Source organism: Telmatherina bonti (genome assembly GCF_933228915.1).
Source record: "Telmatherina bonti genome assembly, chromosome: 14".
Classification (NCBI taxonomy): domain Eukaryota; kingdom Metazoa; phylum Chordata; class Actinopteri; order Atheriniformes; family Telmatherinidae; genus Telmatherina; species Telmatherina bonti.
Window position 1 is genome coordinate 40,377,773 of NC_136612.1, and position 18,505 is coordinate 40,396,277.

An 18,505-nucleotide genomic window follows, 5' to 3' on the forward strand; every position below is an offset into this window, starting at 1 on the left:
CGTCTAATAGAACTGTCACATCTACTGCAACGTCTAATAGAACTGTCACATCTACTGCAACGTCTACTAGAACTGTCACATCTACTGCAACGTCTAATAGAACTGTCACATCTACTGCAACGTCTACTAGAACTGTCACATCTACTGCAACGTCTAATAGAACTGTCACATCTACTGCAACGTCTAATAGAACTGTCACATCTACTGCAACGTCTACTAGAACTGTCACATCTACTGCAACGTCTAATAGAACTGTCACATCTACTGCAACGTCTAATAGAACTGTCACATCTACTGCAACGTCTAATCACATCTACTGCAACGTCTACTAGAACTGTCACATCTACTGCAACGTCTAGTCACATCTACTGCAACGTCTACTAGAACTGTCACATCTACTGCAACGTCTAGTCACATCTACTGCAACGTCTAGTCACATCTACTGCAACGTCTAATCACATCTACTGCAACGTCCAGTCACATTTACTGCAACGTCTAGTCACATCTACTGCAACGTCTAATAGAACTGTCACATCTACTGCAACGTCTAGTCACCTCTACTGCAACGTCTAGTCACATCTACTGCAACGTCTAATCACATCTACTGCAACGTCTAGTCACATCTACTGCAAGGTCTAGTCACATCTACTGCAACGTCTACTAGAACTGTCACATCTACTGCAACGTCTACTAGAACTGTCACATCTACTGCAACGTCTAGTCACCTCTACTGCAACGTCTAGTCACATCTACTGCAAGGTCTAGTCACATCTACTGCAACGTCTAATCACATCTACTGCAACGTCTAGTCACATTTACTGCAACGTCTACTAGAACTGTCACATCTACTGCAACGTCTAGTCACATCTACTGCAACGTCTACTAGAACTGTCACATCTACTGCAACGTCTAGTCACATCTACTGCAACGTCTAGTCACATCTACTGCAACGTCTACAAGAACTGTCACATCTACTGCAACGTCTAGTCACATCTACTGCAACGTCCACTAGAACTGTCACATCTACTGCAACGTCTAGTCACATCTACTGCAACGTCTACTAGAACTTTCACATCTACTGCAACGTCTAGTCACATCTACTGCAACGTCTAGTCACATCTACTGCAACGTCTAATCACATCTACTGCAACGTCTAGTCACATCTACTGCAACGTCTAGTCACATCTACTGCAACGTCTAATCACATCTACTGCAACGTCTAGTCACATTTACTGCAACGTCTAGTCACATCTACTGCAACGTCTACTAGAACTATCACATCTACTGCAACGTCTAATAGAACTGTCACATCTACTGCAACGTCTAGTCACCTCTACTGCAACGTCTAGTCACATCTACTGCAAGGTCTAGTCACATCTACTGCAACGTCTACTAGAACTGTCACATCTACTGCAACGTCTACTAGAACTGTCACATCTACTGCAACGTCTAGTCACCTCTACTGCAACGTCTAGTCACATCTACTGCAAGGTCTAGTCACATCTACTGCAACGTCTAATCACATCTACTGCAACGTCTAGTCACATCTACTGCAACGTCTACCAGAACTATCACATCTACTGCAACTTCTAATAGAACTGTCACATCTACTGCAACGTCTACTAGAACTGTCACATCTACTGCAACGTCTAGTCACCTCTACTGCAACGTCTAGTCACATCTACTGCAACGTCTAATCACATCTACTGCAACGTCTAGTCACATCTACTGCAACGTCTACTAGAACTGTCACATCTACTGCAACGTCTAGTCACATCTACTGCAACGTCTACTAGAACTGTCACATCTACTGCAACGTCTAGTCACATCTACTGCAAAGTCTACTATAACTGTCACATCTACTGCAACGTCTAGTCACATCTACTGCAACGTCTAATCACATCTACTGCAACGTCTAGTCACATCTACTGCAACGTCTACTAGAACTGTCACATCTACTGCAACGTCTACTAGAACTGTCACATCTACTGCAACGTCTAGTCACCTCTACTGCAACGTCTAGTCACATCTACTGCAACGTCTAGTCACATCTACTGCAACGTCTAGTCACATCTACTGCAACATCTACTAGAACTGTCACATCTACTGCAACGTCTAGCCACATCTACTACAACGTCTAGTCACATCTACTGCAACGTCTAGTCACATCTACTGCAACGTCTACTAGAACTGTCACATCTACTGCAACGTCTACCAGAACTGTCACATCTACTGCAACGTCTACTAGAACTGTCACATCTACTGCAACGTCTACTAGAACTGTCACATCTACTGCAACGTCTACTAGAACTGTCACATCTACTGCAACGTCTAGTCACATCTACTGCAACGTCTACTAGAACTGTCACATCTACTGCAACGTCTAGTCACATCTACTGCAACGTCTACTAGAACTGTCACATCTACTGCAACGTCTAGTCACATCTACTGCAACGTCTACTAGAACTGTCACATCTACTGCAACGTCTAGTCACATCTACTGCAACGTCTACTAGAACTGTCACATCTACTGCAACGTCTACTAGAACTGTCACATCTACTGCAACGTCTACTAGAACTGTCACATCTACTGCAACGTCTAACAGAACTGTCACATCTACTGCAACGTCTAACAGAACTGTCACATCTACTGCAACGTCTACCAGAACTGTCACATCTACTGCAACGTCTACTAGAACTGTCACATCTACTGCAACGTCTACTAGAACTGTCACATCTACTGCAACGTCTAGTCACATCTACTGCAACGTCTACTATAACTGTCACATCTACTGCAACGTCTAGTCACATCTACTGCAACGTCTAGTCACATCTACTGCAACGTCTACAAGAACTGTCACATCTACTGCAACGTCTAGTCACATCTACTGCAACGTCCACTAGAACTGTCACATCTACTGCAACGTCTAGTCACATCTACTGCAACGTCTACTAGAACTGTCACATCTACTGCAACGTCTAGTCACATCTACTGCAACGTCTAGTCACATCTACTGCAACGTCTAATCACATCTACTGCAACGTCTAGTCACATTTACTGCAACGTCTAGTCACATCTACTGCAACGTCTACTAGAACTATCACATCTACTGCAACGTCTAATAGAACTGTCACATCTACTGCAACGTCTAGTCACCTCTACTGCAACGTCTAGTCACATCTACTGCAAGGTCTAGTCACATCTACTGCAACGTCTACTAGAACTGTCACATCTACTGCAACGTCTACTAGAACTGTCACATCTACTGCAACGTCTAGTCACCTCTACTGCAACGTCTAGTCACATCTACTGCAAGGTCTAGTCACATCTACTGCAACGTCTAATCACATCTACTGCAACGTCTAGTCACATCTACTGCAACGTCTACTAGAACTGTCACATCTACTGCAACGTCTAGTCACATCTACTGCAACGTCTACTAGAACTGTCACATCTACTGCAACGTCTAGTCACATCTACTGCAACGTCTACTATAACTGTCACATCTACTGCAACGTCTAGTCACATCTACTGCAACGTCTAATCACATCTACTGCAACGTCTACTAGAACTGTCACATCTACTGCAACGTCTACTAGAACTGTCACATCTACTGCAACGTCTAGTCACCTCTACTGCAACGTCTAGTCACATCTACTGCAACGTCTAATCACATCTACTGCAACGTCTAGTCACATCTACTGCAACGTCTAATCACATCTACTGCAACGTCTACTAGAACTGTCACCTCTACTGCAACGTCTAATCACATCTACTGCAACGTCTAATCACATCTACTGCAACGTCTAGTCACATCTACTGCAACGTCTAATCACATCTACTGCAACGTCTAGTCACATCTACTGCAACGTCTAGTCACATCTACTGCAACGTCTACTAGAAATGTCACATCTACTGCAACGTCTAGTCACATCTACTGCAACGTCTACTAGAACTGTCACATCTACTGCAACGTCTACTATAACTGTCACATCTACTGCAACGTCTAATCACATCTACTGCAACATCTACTAGAACTGTCACATCTACTGCAACGTCTACTAGAACTGTCACATCTACTGCAACGTCTAGTCACCTCTACTGCAACGTCTAGTCACATCTACTGCAACGTCTAGTCACATCTACTGCAACGTCTAGTCACATCTACTGCAACGTCTAATCACATCTACTGCAACGTCTAGTCACATCTACTGCAACGTCTAGTCACATCTACTGCAACGTCTAGTCACATCTACTGCAACGTCTACTAGAAATGTCACATCTACTGCAACGTCTAGTCACATCTACTGCAACATCTACTAGAACTGTCACATCTACTGCAACGTCTACTATAACTGTCACATCTACTGCAACGTCTAATCACATCTACTGCAACATCTACTAGAACTGTCACATCTACTGCAACGTCTACTAGAACTGTCACATCTACTGCAACGTCTAGTCACCTCTACTGCAACGTCTAGTCACATCTACTGCAACGTCTAGTCACATCTACTGCAACGTCTAGTCACATCTACTGCAACGTCTAATCACATCTACTGCAACGTCTACTAGAACTGTCACATCTACTGCAACGTCTAGTCACATCTACTGCAACGTCTACTAGAACTGTCACATCTACTGCAACGTCTAATCACATCTACTGCAACGTCTACTAGAACTGTCACATCTACTGCAACGTCTAATCACAACTACTGCAACGTCTACTAGAACTGTCACATCTACTGCAACGTCTAATCACATCTACTGCAACGTCTAGTCACATCTACTGCAACGTCTACTAGAACTGTCACATCTACTGCAACGTCTAATCACATCTACTGCAACGTCTAGTCACATCTACTGCAACGTCTAGTCACATCTACTGCAACATCTAATCACATCTACTGCAACGTCTAGTCACATTTACTGCAACGTCTAGTCACATCTACTGCAACGTCTACTAGAACTGTCACATCTACTGCAACGTCTAGTCACATCTACTACAACGTCTACTAGAACTGTCACATCTACTGCAACGTCTACTAGAACTGTCACATCTACTGCAACGTCTACTAGAACTGTCACATCTACTGCAACGTCTAGTCACCTCTACTGCAACATCTAGTCACATCTACTGCAAGGTCTAGTCACATCTACTGCAACGTCTAGTCACATCTACTGCAACGTCTACTAGAACTGTCACATCTACTGCAACGTCTAGTCACATCTACTGCAACGTCTACTAGAACTGTCAGATCTACTGCAACGTCTAGTCACATCTACTGCAACGTCTAGTCACATCTACTGCAACGTCTAATCACATCTACTGCAACGTCTACTAGAACTGTCACATCTACTGCAACGTCTAGTCACATCTACTGCAACGTCTAATCACATCTACTGCAACGTCTACTAGAACTGTCACATCTACTGCAACGTCTACTAGAACTGTCACATCTACTGCAACGTCTAGTCACATCTACTGCAACGTCTAGTCACATCTACTGCAACGTCTACTAGAACTGTCACATCTACTGCAACGTCTAGTCACATCTACTGCAACGTCTACTAGAACTGTCACATCTACTGCAACGTCTACTAGAACTGTCACATCTACTGCAACGTCTAGTCACATCTACTGCAACGTCTAACAGAACTGTCACATCTACTGCAACGTCTACTAGAACTGTCACATCTACTGCAACGTCTACTAGAACTGTCACATCTACTGCAACGTCTAGTCACATCTACTGCAACGTCTACTAGAACTGTCACATCTACTGCAACGTCTAGTCACATCTACTGCAACGTCTACTAGAACTGTCACATCTACTGCAACGTCTACTAGAACTGTCACATCTACTGCAACGTCTAGTCACATCTACTGCAACGTCTAGTCACATCTACTGCAACGTCTAATCACATCTACTGCAACGTCTAGTCACATTTACTGCAACGTCTAGTCACATCTACTGCAACGTCTACCAGAACTATCACATCTACTGCAACGTCTAATAGAACTGTCACATCTACTGCAACGTCTAGTCACCTCTACTGCAACGTCTAGTCACATCTACTGCAAGGTCTAGTCACATCTACTGCAACGTCTACTAGAACTGTCACATCTACTGCAACGTCTAGTCACCTCTACTGCAACGTCTAGTCACATCTACTGCAAGGTCTAGTCACATCTACTGCAACGTCTAATCACATCTACTGCAACGTCTAGTCACATCTACTGCAACGGCTACTAGAACTGTCACATCTACTGCAACGTCTAGTCACATCTACTGCAACGTCTACTATAACTGTCACATCTACTGCAACGTCTAGTCACATCTACTGCAACGTCTAATCACATCTACTGCAACGTCTACTAGAACTGTCACATCTACTGCAACGTCTACTAGAACTGTCACATCTACTGCAACGTCTAGTCACCTCTACTGCAACGTCTAGTCACATCTACTGCAACGTCTAATCACATCTACTGCAACGTCTAGTCACATCTACTGCAACGTCTAATCACATCTACTGCAACGTCTACTAGAACTGTCACCTCTACTGCAACGTCTAATCACATCTACTGCAACGTCTAATCACATCTACTGCAACGTCTAGTCACATCTACTGCAACGTCTAATCACATCTACTGCAACGTCTAGTCACATCTACTGCAACGTCTAGTCACATCTACTGCAACGTCTACTAGAAATGTCACATCTACTGCAACGTCTAGTCACATCTACTGCAACGTCTACTAGAACTGTCACATCTACTGCAACGTCTACTATAACTGTCACATCTACTGCAACGTCTAATCACATCTACTGCAACATCTACTAGAACTGTCACATCTACTGCAACGTCTACTAGAACTGTCACATCTACTGCAACGTCTAGTCACCTCTACTGCAACGTCTAGTCACATCTACTGCAACGTCTAGTCACATCTACTGCAACGTCTAGTCACATCTACTGCAACGTCTAATCACATCTACTGCAACGTCTAGTCACATCTACTGCAACGTCTAGTCACATCTACTGCAACGTCTAGTCACATCTACTGCAACGTCTACTAGAAATGTCACATCTACTGCAACGTCTAGTCACATCTACTGCAACATCTACTAGAACTGTCACATCTACTGCAACGTCTACTATAACTGTCACATCTACTGCAACGTCTAATCACATCTACTGCAACATCTACTAGAACTGTCACATCTACTGCAACGTCTACTAGAACTGTCACATCTACTGCAACGTCTAGTCACCTCTACTGCAACGTCTAGTCACATCTACTGCAACGTCTAGTCACATCTACTGCAACGTCTAGTCACATCTACTGCAACGTCTAATCACATCTACTGCAACGTCTACTAGAACTGTCACATCTACTGCAACGTCTAGTCACATCTACTGCAACGTCTACTAGAACTGTCACATCTACTGCAACGTCTAATCACATCTACTGCAACGTCTACTAGAACTGTCACATCTACTGCAACGTCTAATCACAACTACTGCAACGTCTACTAGAACTGTCACATCTACTGCAACGTCTAATCACATCTACTGCAACGTCTAGTCACATCTACTGCAACGTCTACTAGAACTGTCACATCTACTGCAACGTCTAATCACATCTACTGCAACGTCTAGTCACATCTACTGCAACGTCTAGTCACATCTACTGCAACATCTAATCACATCTACTGCAACGTCTAGTCACATTTACTGCAACGTCTAGTCACATCTACTGCAACGTCTACTAGAACTGTCACATCTACTGCAACGTCTAGTCACATCTACTACAACGTCTACTAGAACTGTCACATCTACTGCAACGTCTACTAGAACTGTCACATCTACTGCAACGTCTACTAGAACTGTCACATCTACTGCAACGTCTAGTCACCTCTACTGCAACATCTAGTCACATCTACTGCAAGGTCTAGTCACATCTACTGCAACGTCTAGTCACATCTACTGCAACGTCTACTAGAACTGTCACATCTACTGCAACGTCTAGTCACATCTACTGCAACGTCTACTAGAACTGTCAGATCTACTGCAACGTCTAGTCACATCTACTGCAACGTCTAGTCACATCTACTGCAACGTCTAATCACATCTACTGCAACGTCTACTAGAACTGTCACATCTACTGCAACGTCTAGTCACATCTACTGCAACGTCTAATCACATCTACTGCAACGTCTACTAGAACTGTCACATCTACTGCAACGTCTACTAGAACTGTCACATCTACTGCAACGTCTAGTCACATCTACTGCAACGTCTAGTCACATCTACTGCAACGTCTACTAGAACTGTCACATCTACTGCAACGTCTAGTCACATCTACTGCAACGTCTACTAGAACTGTCACATCTACTGCAACGTCTACTAGAACTGTCACATCTACTGCAACGTCTAGTCACATCTACTGCAACGTCTAACAGAACTGTCACATCTACTGCAACGTCTACTAGAACTGTCACATCTACTGCAACGTCTACTAGAACTGTCACATCTACTGCAACGTCTAGTCACATCTACTGCAACGTCTACTAGAACTGTCACATCTACTGCAACGTCTAGTCACATCTACTGCAACGTCTACTAGAACTGTCACATCTACTGCAACGTCTACTAGAACTGTCACATCTACTGCAACGTCTAGTCACATCTACTGCAACGTCTAGTCACATCTACTGCAACGTCTAATCACATCTACTGCAACGTCTAGTCACATTTACTGCAACGTCTAGTCACATCTACTGCAACGTCTACCAGAACTATCACATCTACTGCAACGTCTAATAGAACTGTCACATCTACTGCAACGTCTAGTCACCTCTACTGCAACGTCTAGTCACATCTACTGCAAGGTCTAGTCACATCTACTGCAACGTCTACTAGAACTGTCACATCTACTGCAACGTCTAGTCACCTCTACTGCAACGTCTAGTCACATCTACTGCAAGGTCTAGTCACATCTACTGCAACGTCTAATCACATCTACTGCAACGTCTAGTCACATCTACTGCAACGGCTACTAGAACTGTCACATCTACTGCAACGTCTAATCACATCTACTGCAACGTCTAGTCACATCTACTGCAACGGCTACTAGAACTGTCACATCTACTGCAACGTCTAGTCACATCTACTGCAACGTCTACTAGAACTGTCACATCTACTGCAACGTCTAGTCACATCTACTGCAACGTCTACTATAACTGTCACATCTACTGCAACGTCTAGTCACATCTACTGCAACGTCTAATCACATCTACTGCAACGTCTACTAGAACTGTCACATCTACTGCAACGTCTACTAGAACTGTCACATCTACTGCAACGTCTAGTCACCTCTACTGCAACGTCTAGTCACATCTACTGCAACGTCTAGTCACATCTACTGCAACGTCTAATCACATCTACGGCAACGTCTAGTCACATTTACTGCAACGTCTAGTCACATCTACTGCAACGTCTACTAGAACTGTCACATCTACTGCAACGTCTACTAGAACTGTCACATCTACTGCAACGTCTAGTCACATCTACTGCAACGTCTAGTCACATCTACTGCAACGTCTAATCACATCTACTGCAACGTCTAGTCACATCTACTGCAACATCTACTAGAACTGTCACATCTACTGCAACGTCTAGCCACATCTACTACAACGTCTAGTCACATCTACTGCAACGTCTAATCACATCTACTGCAACGTCTAGTCACATTTACTGCAACGTCTAGTCACATCTACTGCAACGTCTACTAGAACTGTCACATCTACTGCAACGTCTACCAGAACTGTCACATCTACTGCAACGTCTAGTCACCTCTACTGCAACGTCTAGTCACATCTACTGCAACGTCTACTAGAACTGTCACATCTACTGCAACGTCTACTAGAACTGTCACATCTACTGCAACGTCTAGTCACATCTACTGCAACGTCTACTAGAACTGTCACATCTACTGCAACGTCTAGTCACATCTACTGCAACGTCTACTAGAACTGTCACATCTACTGCAACGTCTAGTCACATCTACTGCAACGTCTAATCACATCTACTGCAACGTCTACTAGAACTGTCACATCTACTGCAACGTCTACTAGAACTGTCACATCTACTGCAACGTCTAGTCACCTCTACTGCAACGTCTAGTCACATCTACTGCAACGTCTAGTCACATCTACTGCAACGTCTAGTCACATCTACTGCAACGTCTAATCACATCTACTGCAACGTCTAATCACATCTACTGCAACGTCTACTAGAACTGTCACCTCTACTGCAACGTCTAATCACATCTACTGCAACGTCTAATCACATCTACTGCAACGTCTAGTCACATCTACTGCAACGTCTAATCACATCTACTGCAACGTCTAGTCACATCTACTGCAACGTCTAGTCACATCTACTGCAACGTCTAGTCACATCTACTGCAACGTCTACTAGAAATGTCACATCTACTGCAACGTCTAGTCACATCTACTGCAACGTCTACTAGAACTGTCACATCTACTGCAACGTCTACTATAACTGTCACATCTACTGCAACGTCTAATCACATCTACTGCAACATCTACTAGAACTGTCACATCTACTGCAACGTCTACTAGAACTGTCACATCTACTGCAACGTCTAGTCACCTCTACTGCAACGTCTAGTCACATCTACTGCAACGTCTAGTCACATCTACTGCAACGTCTAGTCACATCTACTGCAACGTCTAATCACATCTACTGCAACGTCTACTAGAACTGTCACATCTACTGCAACGTCTAGTCAGATCTACTGCAACGTCTACTAGAACTGTCACATCTACTGCAACGTCTACTAGAACTGTCACATCTACTGCAACGTCTAGTCACATCTACTGCAACGTCTAACAGAACTGTCACATCTACTGCAACGTCTACTAGAACTGTCACATCTACTGCAACGTCTACTAGAACTGTCACATCTACTGCAACGTCTAATCACATCTACTGCAACGTCTACTAGAACTGTCACATCTACTGCAACGTCTAATCACATCTACTGCAACGTCTACTAGAACTGTCACATCTACTGCAACGTCTAATCACATCTACTGCAACGTCTAGTCACATCTACTGCAACGTCTACTAGAACTGTCACATCTACTGCAACGTCTAATCACATCTACTGCAACGTCTAGTCACATCTACTGCAACATCTAATCACATCTACTGCAACGTCTAGTCACATTTACTGCAACGTCTAGTCACATCTACTGCAACGTCTACTAGAACTGTCACATCTACTGCAACGTCTAGTCACATCTACTACAACGTCTACTAGAACTGTCACATCTACTGCAACGTCTACTAGAACTGTCACATCTACTGCAACGTCTACTAGAACTGTCACATCTACTGCAACGTCTAGTCACCTCTACTGCAACGTCTAGTCACATCTACTGCAAGGTCTAGTCACATCTACTGCAACGTCTAATCACATCTACTGCAACGTCTAGTCACATCTACTGCAACGTCTAGTCACATCTACTGCAACGTCTACTAGAACTGTCAGATCTACTGCAACGTCTAGTCACATCTACTGCAACGTCTAGTCACATCTACTGCAACGTCTAATCACATCTACTGCAACGTCTACTAGAACTGTCACATCTACTGCAACGTCTAGTCACATCTACTGCAACGTCTAATCACATCTACTGCAACGTCTACTAGAACTGTCACATCTACTGCAACGTCTACTAGAACTGTCACATCTACTGCAACGTCTAGTCACATCTACTGCAACGTCTAGTCACATCTACTGCAACGTCTACTAGAACTGTCACATCTACTGCAACGTCTAGTCACATCTACTGCAACGTCTACTAGAACTGTCACATCTACTGCAACGTCTAGTCACATCTACTGCAACGTCTAACAGAACTGTCACATCTACTGCAACGTCTACTAGAACTGTCACATCTACTGCAACGTCTACTAGAACTGTCACATCTACTGCAACGTCTAGTCACATCTACTGCAACGTCTACTAGAACTGTCACATCTACTGCAACGTCTAGTCACATCTACTGCAACGTCTACTAGAACTGTCACATCTACTGCAACGTCTACTAGAACTGTCACATCTACTGCAACGTCTAGTCACATCTACTGCAACGTCTAGTCACATCTACTGCAACGTCTAATCACATCTACTGCAACGTCTAGTCACATTTACTGCAACGTCTAGTCACATCTACTGCAACGTCTACCAGAACTATCACATCTACTGCAACGTCTAGTCACATCTACTGCAACGTCTAGTCACATCTACTGCAACGTCTAATCACATCTACTGCAACGTCTAATCACATCTACTGCAACGTCTACTAGAACTGTCACCTCTACTGCAACGTCTAATCACATCTACTGCAACGTCTAGTCACCTCTACTGCAACGTCTAATCACATCTACTGCAACGTCTAGTCACATCTACTGCAACGTCTAGTCACATCTACTGCAACGTCTAGTCACATCTACTGCAACGTCTAATCACATCTACTGCAACGTCTAGTCACATCTACTGCAACGTCTAATCACATCTACTGCAACGTCTAGTCACATCTACTGCAACGTCTAGTCACATCTACTGCAACGTCTACTAGAAATGTCACATCTACTGCAACGTCTAGTCACATCTACTGCAACGTCTACTAGAACTGTCACATCTACTGCAACGTCTACTATAACTGTCACATCTACTGCAACGTCTAATCACATCTACTGCAACATCTACTAGAACTGTCACATCTACTGCAACGTCTACTAGAACTGTCACATCTACTGCAACGTCTAGTCACCTCTACTGCAACGTCTAGTCACATCTACTGCAACGTTTAGTCACATCTACTGCAACGTCTAATCACATCTACTGCAACGTCTACTAGAACTGTCACATCTACTGCAACGTCTAGTCAGATCTACTGCAACGTCTACTAGAACTGTCACATCTACTGCAACGTCTACTAGAACTGTCACATCTACTGCAACGTCTAGTCACATCTACTGCAACGTCTAACAGAACTGTCACATCTACTGCAACGTCTACTAGAACTGTCACATCTACTGCAACGTCTACTAGAACTGTCACATCTACTGCAACGTCTAATCACATCTACTGCAACGTCTACTAGAACTGTCACATCTACTGCAACGTCTAATCACATCTACTGCAACGTCTACTAGAACTGTCACATCTACTGCAACGTCTAATCACATCTACTGCAACGTCTAGTCACATCTACTGCAACGTCTACTAGAACTGTCACATCTACTGCAACGTCTAATCACATCTACTGCAACGTCTAGTCACATCTACTGCAACATCTAATCACATCTACTGCAACGTCTAGTCACATTTACTGCAACGTCTAGTCACATCTACTGCAACGTCTACTAGAACTGTCACATCTACTGCAACGTCTAGTCACATCTACTACAACGTCTACTAGAACTGTCACATCTACTGCAACGTCTACTAGAACTGTCACATCTACTGCAACGTCTACTAGAACTGTCACATCTACTGCAACGTCTAGTCACCTCTACTGCAACGTCTAGTCACATCTACTGCAAGGTCTAGTCACATCTACTGCAACGTCTAATCACATCTACTGCAACGTCTAGTCACATCTACTGCAACGTCTAGTCACATCTACTGCAACGTCTACTAGAACTGTCAGATCTACTGCAACGTCTAGTCACATCTACTGCAACGTCTAGTCACATCTACTGCAACGTCTAATCACATCTACTGCAACGTCTACTAGAACTGTCACATCTACTGCAACGTCTAGTCACATCTACTGCAACGTCTAATCACATCTACTGCAACGTCTACTAGAACTGTCACATCTACTGCAACGTCTACTAGAACTGTCACATCTACTGCAACGTCTAGTCACATCTACTGCAACGTCTAGTCACATCTACTGCAACGTCTACTAGAACTGTCACATCTACTGCAACGTCTAGTCACATCTACTGCAACGTCTACTAGAACTGTCACATCTACTGCAACGTCTAGTCACATCTACTGCAACGTCTAACAGAACTGTCACATCTACTGCAACGTCTACTAGAACTGTCACATCTACTGCAACGTCTACTAGAACTGTCACATCTACTGCAACGTCTAGTCACATCTACTGCAACGTCTACTAGAACTGTAACATCTACTGCAACGTCTAGTCACATCTACTGCAACGTCTACTAGAACTGTCACATCTACTGCAACGTCTACTAGAACTGTCACATCTACTGCAACGTCTAGTCACATCTACTGCAACGTCTAGTCACATCTACTGCAACGTCTAATCACATCTACTGCAACGTCTAGTCACATTTACTGCAACGTCTAGTCACATCTACTGCAACGTCTACCAGAACTATCACATCTACTGCAACGTCTAATAGAACTGTCACATCTACTGCAACGTCTAGTCACCTCTACTGCAACGTCTAGTCACATCTACTGCAAGGTCTAGTCACATCTACTGCAACGTCTACTAGAACTGTCACATCTACTGCAACGTCTACTAGAACTGTCACATCTACTGCAACGTCTAGTCACCTCTACTGCAACGTCTAGTCACATCTACTGCAAGGTCTAGTCACATCTACTGCAACGTCTAATCACATCTACTGCAACGTCTAGTCACATCTACTGCAACGTCTACTAGAACTGTCACATCTACTGCAACGTCTACTAGAACTTTCACATCTACTGCAACGTCTAGTCACATCTACTGCAACGTCTACTATAACTGTCACATCTACTGCAACGTCTAATCACATCTACTGCAACGTCTACTAGAACTGTCACATCTACTGCAACGTCTAATCACATCTACTGCAACGTCTAGTCACATCTACTGCAACGTCTACTAGAACTGTCACATCTACTGCAACGTCTAATCACATCTACTGCAACGTCTAGTCACATCTACTGCAACATCTAATCACATCTACTGCAACGTCTAGTCACATTTACTGCAACGTCTAGTCACATCTACTGCAACGTCTACTAGAACTGTCACATCTACTGCAACGTCTAGTCACATCTACTACAACGTCTACTAGAACTGTCACATCTACTGCAACGTCTACTAGAACTGTCACATCTACTGCAACGTCTACTAGAACTGTCACATCTACTGCAACGTCTAGTCACCTCTACTGCAACGTCTAGTCACATCTACTGCAAGGTCTAGTCACATCTACTGCAACGTCTAATCACATCTACTGCAACGTCTAGTCACATCTACTGCAACGTCTAGTCACATCTACTGCAACGTCTACTAGAACTGTCAGATCTACTGCAACGTCTAGTCACATCTACTGCAACGTCTAGTCACATCTACTGCAACGTCTAATCACATCTACTGCAACGTCTACTAGAACTGTCACATCTACTGCAACGTCTAGTCACATCTACTGCAACGTCTAATCACATCTACTGCAACGTCTACTAGAACTGTCACATCTACTGCAACGTCTACTAGAACTGTCACATCTACTGCAACGTCTAGTCACATCTACTGCAACGTCTAGTCACATCTACTGCAACGTCTACTAGAACTGTCACATCTACTGCAACGTCTAGTCACATCTACTGCAACGTCTACTAGAACTGTCACATCTACTGCAACGTCTAGTCACATCTACTGCAACGTCTAACAGAACTGTCACATCTACTGCAACGTCTACTAGAACTGTCACATCTACTGCAACGTCTACTAGAACTGTCACATCTACTGCAACGTCTAGTCACATCTACTGCAACGTCTACTAGAACTGTAACATCTACTGCAACGTCTAGTCACATCTACTGCAACGTCTACTAGAACTGTCACATCTACTGCAACGTCTACTAGAACTGTCACATCTACTGCAACGTCTAGTCACATCTACTGCAACGTCTAGTCACATCTACTGCAACGTCTAATCACATCTACTGCAACGTCTAGTCACATTTACTGCAACGTCTAGTCACATCTACTGCAACGTCTACCAGAACTATCACATCTACTGCAACGTCTAATAGAACTGTCACATCTACTGCAACGTCTAGTCACCTCTACTGCAACGTCTAGTCACATCTACTGCAAGGTCTAGTCACATCTACTGCAACGTCTACTAGAACTGTCACATCTACTGCAACGTCTACTAGAACTGTCACATCTACTGCAACGTCTAGTCACCTCTACTGCAACGTCTAGTCACATCTACTGCAAGGTCTAGTCACATCTACTGCAACGTCTAATCACATCTACTGCAACGTCTAGTCACATCTACTGCAACGTCTACTAGAACTGTCACATCTACTGCAACGTCTACTAGAACTTTCACATCTACTGCAACGTCTAGTCACATCTACTGCAACGTCTACTATAACTGTCACATCTACTGCAACGTCTAGTCACATCTACTGCAACGTCTAATCACATCTACTGCAACGTCTACTAGAACTGTCACATCTACTGCAACGTCTACTAGAACTGTCACATCTACTGCAACGTCTAGTCACCTCTACTGCAACGTCTAGTCACATCTACTGCAACGTCTAGTCACATCTACTGCAACGTCTAGTCACATCTACTGCAACGTCTAATCACATCTACTGCAACGTCTAGTCACATTTACTGCAACGTCTAGTCACATCTACTGCAACGTCTACTAGAACTGTCACATCTACTGCAACGTCTACTAGAACTGTCACATCTACTGCAACGTCTAGTCACATCTACTGCAACGTCTAGTCACATCTACTGCAACGTCTAATCACATCTACTGCAACGTCTAGTCACATCTACTGCAACATCTACTAGAACTTTCACATCTACTGCAACGTCTAGCCACATCTACTACAACGTCTAGTCACATCTACTGCAACGTCTAATCACATCTACTGCAACGTCTAGTCACATTTACTGCAACGTCTAGTCACATCTACTGCAACGTCTACTAGAACTGTCACATCTACTGCAACGTCTACCAGAACTGTCACATCTACTGCAACGTCTACTAGAACTGCCACATCTACTGCAACGTCTACTAGAACTGTCACATCTACTGCAACGTCTAGTCACATCTACTGCAACGTCTACTAGAACTGTCACATCTACTGCAACGTCTAGTCACATCTACTGCAACGTCTACTAGAACTGTCACATCTACTGCAACGTCTAGTCACATCTACTGCAACGTCTACTAGAACTGTCACATCTACTGCAACGTCTAGTCACATCTACTGCAACGTCTACTAGAACTGTCACATCTACTGCAACGTCTACTAGAACTGTCACATCTACTGCAACGTCTAACAGAACTGTCACATCTACTGCAACGTCTACCAGAACTGTCACATCTACTGCAACGTCTACTAGAACTGTCACATCTACTGCAACGTCTACTAGAACTGTCACATCTACTGCAACGTCTAGTCACATCTACTGCAACGTCTACTATAACTGTCACATCTACTGCAACGTCTAGTCACATCTACTGCAACGTCTACTAAAACTGTCACATCTACTGCAACGTCTAGTCACATCTACTGCAACGTCTACTAGAACTGTCACATCTACTGCAACGTCTATTAGAACTGTCACATCTACTGCAACGTCTAGTCACATCTACTGCAACGTCTACTAGAACTGTCACATCTACTGCAACGTCTAGTCACATCTACTGCAACGTCCACTAGAACTGTCACATCTACTGCAACGTCTACTAGAACTTTCACATCTACTGCAACGTCTAGTCACATCTACTGCAACGTCTACTATAACTGTCACATCTACTGCAACGTCTAGTCACATCTACTACAACGTCTAATCACATCTACTGCAACGTCTACTAGAACTGTCACATCTACTGCAACGTCTACTAGAACTGTCACATCTACTGCAACGTCTAGTCACCTCTACTGCAACGTCTAGTCACATCTACTGCAACGTCTAGTCACATCTACTGCAACGTCTAGTCACATCTACTGCAACGTCTAATCACATCTACTGCAACGTCTAGTCACATTTACTGCAACGTCTAGTCACATCTACTGCAACGTCTACTAGAACTGTCACATCTACTGCAACGTCTACTAGAACTGTCACATCTACTGCAACGTCTAGTCACATCTACTGCAACGTCTAGTCACATCTACTGCAACGTCTAATCACATCTACTGCAACGTCTAGTCACATCTACTGCAACATCTACTAGAACTTTCACATCTACTGCAACGTCTAGCCACATCTACTACAACGTCTAGTCACATCTACTGCAACGTCTAATCACATCTACTGCAACGTCTAGTCACATTTACTGCAACGTCTAGTCACATCTACTGCAACGTCTACTAGAACTGTCACATCTACTGCAACGTCTACCAGAACTGTCACATCTACTGCAACGTCTACTAGA

The 18,505-nt window shown here is 43.7% G+C and overlaps 1 protein-coding gene across 1 annotated transcript in view; it reads left to right on the forward strand.

Annotated features, from left to right (window-relative positions):
- Positions 1–18,505, forward strand: part of LOC306765710 (syntaxin-1B-like) — a gene marked incomplete at both ends in the record, with an annotated part of 139,875 nt that overhangs the window by 100,851 nt on the left and 20,519 nt on the right. The window lies entirely within an intron of this gene.